A 4,091-nucleotide genomic window follows, 5' to 3' on the forward strand; every position below is an offset into this window, starting at 1 on the left:
TGTCTGCCCCTGCTACCTCTGATATCCATAACTTCTCTCCCCCAATGTTGCCCGATCTCTCTCTCTCTCTCTCTCTCTGAAAAAAAATAAAAAGTAAAAAAGGCATCTGTCCCACAAAAAATAATGCCCCATACATAACTTTCCACTTCACCTATGTGTGTGTATTACTTACTTGATTTGGCTAAATTGGTCACACGGCATTGTTAAGATTCAAAATTTGTCAAAATTCTTTGTGCATACACATTCTTACCTTGTGAAGAAGTGGATAGATATGGTTATAGCCCACCACTGTCCTGTTCATTCCTGAAGTGCTCGCCTATTTTCCTACCCTCTTTTTCTTCCCTCGTTTCATCTCAGCCCTTCTATCCCATTTTATATCTGTAGTCTGGTCAAAAAACTTAATGCACACACCACAAGCACTGCCATACATTGCTAAAATATCTTTATCTGTACTCAGCATTTGAGCAATATTTGAAATTGAGCAGCAGTGCCTACTGTTATTTCATGTCTCATGGCAAAAAGTGACAAAATTACTACGTGTGTACCAACATGTTGTCATTGGTCATGCAACTGAGCTTGGCTGCATTGCATGTCAGTAAGTGATTCTGACTGAATGAAAATAATGTTAAGTTCACTGTTATCTGATATGAGAAGTCACTTCCACTGCACTAGGTGTATTGTTGTTTGTCACCAAGTGTGTGACTGTCCCACATTTTCCTTTTTATTCTGAAACTGTGTACCATTGAACAGGTAGACTTAAAGCCATATCAGTGGACAGATACAAATGCCTTTAATACTGACATCAGTTGCATTCATTCCTTGATATTATTATGAAGATATTATACAAATAACAGCAACTTGTCACCGATAAACATGCAAGACTAACTGGCAACAATGGATAATGCAGTAATATGTAAGATATCACTCAAGATACATGGGTTGCACTCCACTGTGGTACAGATGTCCCTATCACCCACCACCATCCTGCTGTATCCTGTGTCATCGCCTTTGTGATATCCATTCTGAACACATCCTTCACCTGTGATGTGTCAGACACATGACAGTACAAGTTTCTCTGTGACTTCATCTGATACAGTATTGCTGTGCACCATATCAGTTACTCCATTGTGACTTCCATTCCACTAATGTGTACTAAGCATCAGTCTTACCTTATATAAATATATATATATATATATATATATATATATATATATATACACACACACACACACACACACACACACACATATATATATATATATATATATATATATATATATATATATACACACACACATATATATATATATATATATATATATATATATATATATATATATATATATATACACACACACATATATATATATATATTTTCTAGGTTTAATCACTGAAAGCTCATTTCGCTGAAACTCATTTCACTGAATCTCATTCCACTGAAAAAAAGTAGTGTAGGACAAATAAAATGTATATGCCCTTTTTCCCACTGTAGTGCGACCCTGGAGTTAGTATATATAGTTGGGGACAATAAGGACAAATGTGTTATGACAAGGTCTACTTGGATATGACACATTCACATGGGGGAGAGGTTTGAGCCCCTAAGTGCTGTGCTCATTTTTCATCATGGACAATTTGAATATCATATCAGGAATACAAACTGTTGCTCTCCCACCATATGACAAGAGTTGTATAACTTGTTCTGTGGCATCATTAGCTAGTAAACTTCTCATAAGAACATCAGTTTGACAGGCAGTGTTCAAACCTATGCTGGTCTCCTTTGTGGGATACTGACAACTATCAGTATCATATGGTAATAATGACATATAAGCATACAACGGTGGTAATGCAGTATGTTAATCTGTCAGATTCCGTGTCTCACTGACATCATGCATTGATTCATACACTGGGTGGTGGCTTTCACTCCCTACCCTGTGTTTTAAAAATTTTCCTATACATTTTACATTCTACATCAATATTTTTAAATGTGTATGTCTATGTGTATTTATAACTCTTCAGAAGACCTTCTGTTTTGGTTTGTTATAGCTGTGTCAATGAATTTCCATTATCAATGTAAAATTTAAAGAGTTGGAAACCAGGTATTTACATTTTATTTTCTTCATATTACCTAGTCTATCCCCCTGAAAATGTATTTCTCAGCCAGCTATTTCCTGTGTACTCCGTCAGTATACCTTGCTAATACCCTCTTCGGGTGAGTCTATCCTTGAAACAAGTCAGGATTGTAAAAATAGGTATTTGCATTGTGTTTGCTTGATATCAGGCAGTCTATTCCTCTGAAATGTATTTGGCAGCCATCTCTCCTGAGTACTCTGTCAGCATGCCTTACTAATAATACATTCTTATGAATATATTCCTCTGGAAGGTCAGGGGTTCAAACACAAGTATGTGAATTTTGTTTGCTTTATAGCAACTGTTCTGTACCCTAGAAATGAGTTATTATGCTCACCTTTGCTCCCAGTGCTTCTGCAGCCTGCCCTGCTACTCATATAGTCTATATCATGTAAAACAGGAAATGCAGTCCAAACCACGAAATTTCCAAAAACTTTCACTCCAGATGAAAAAAACAGAAAACCCTGTTTATTTATTCCACTTTGTCACTTTGGTGTAAGCGCTTTCGTCCTGGTTTTAACTTTAACAGGAACTTCATCAGACAAACAAGTAAAATCACAGTCACTATTTAAATACACGTAAAACATAACATCACTTCCTGTAACATAATTAAAGGTAGAGTGCTAAAATATTACAAATAAAATATATATCTAAAAAGCACATTTAAAATAAATTCTCAAGATCAGAGAGTGTGTGCCAATAGTACGCAGATCCATTTGTAGTAAATTACCACCAGGTCAGTTTCAAAGTGTCAATCACCTCAAATTTTAAAATGATCATAGTGGAATATCTTAATAAACAAATATATATCTTAACAAATGAAAATACTAAATAACCTAAAATATATGTTCATCTATCCAATGCTTTAAGTTTTAAAAAGCTGGCAGTAGATAAACATTCATTCAACCCAGGCCATTGAATGGAATCTAAACAAATTTGCCAGCTCAGTTCAGCTTTCTCTAATAAATATTGCCATGCACCTCCTCTGCATGAGGGGTAGACAGTATCAAGGAAAATGAACTTGAATTTATGTTCGGGGCATTGTATAATACGCTTGGCAAGGGCATTGGTTTCACAGTGGTCCCTAATGTTCCTAAGATGTTCCCCAATTCTGTTCTTGAGTTTACGCTCGGTTTTACCTATATGAAAACAAGAACATAATTCACATAAAGCACCATAAACAACTCTTTCTGTATTACAACTGAACCTGTTCTTAATCTTAATTCCCATCCCTTTTATGATAACTTCCTTCACATCTAGTATGTAGGAGCAAAACTTGCAGGACCCACATTTATACATGTATCCACTTTGATATGATTTCCTTTGATGTTCAAGTAAGGTTTTGATATTATTTCCCTTATGAAACACACAAGTAGGTCTATCCCCCAAGATCCCTCTAACATCAGTTTCACATGTTAAAATTGTCCAATTTTCTCCAAGATGTTTTTAATATCATAGGCATCAATGGAAAAAGTTGTTATAAAACTTGTTCTATAATTGTTTTTGTACACTTAGGTTCATAGGTTGGTACTAGGCTATCGGCCCTAGGGCCTATGCAAGCCTAGCCATAACAATTCCCTGGATATTTCTTCCCACAATATTTACTTCTCTGGACCCCTGACATTGAAGCTTCCCTGACCGGGAATCAAACCCAGGCTGCAGCGGTGAGAGCGCTGAATCCTAACCACTAGACCACCAGGGACTTTAAAGTCCCAGAATCGGCCCCTATGGGTTCTAAATGTTCACCACTATGAATATTGGGAACAGTGTTAATGCCAGAAATTACACCTGCATTTAAAAGGGGAGTGAAATAACCACTTTCCCTTTTAGAAATAACTTCTTTCATAATATTTTCCACAAGTTGATGGGGGTAACCCCTTCTGGTAAACATACCACTCAATTTTTGACATTCATTTAAAAAAAGTGTCATATAGGGTGACCATTTGGGCAGCTCTAACAAATTG

The 4,091-nt window shown here is 36.1% G+C and overlaps 1 non-coding gene across 1 annotated transcript; it reads right to left on the minus strand.

Moving 5' to 3' along the window:
- Positions 1 to 3,757: 3,757 nt before the first annotated feature.
- On the minus strand, positions 3,758 to 3,829 carry TRNAE-CUC. The gene has a single exon. It is a non-coding gene; the product is annotated as a tRNA-Glu (tRNA).
- Between the last annotated feature and the right edge of the window lie 262 nt (positions 3,830 to 4,091).

Source organism: Protopterus annectens, chromosome 17.part0 (assembly GCF_019279795.1).
Source record: "Protopterus annectens isolate FY-2018-M chromosome 17.part0, PAN1.0, whole genome shotgun sequence".
In the NCBI taxonomy this organism is placed as follows: domain Eukaryota; kingdom Metazoa; phylum Chordata; order Ceratodontiformes; family Protopteridae; genus Protopterus; species Protopterus annectens.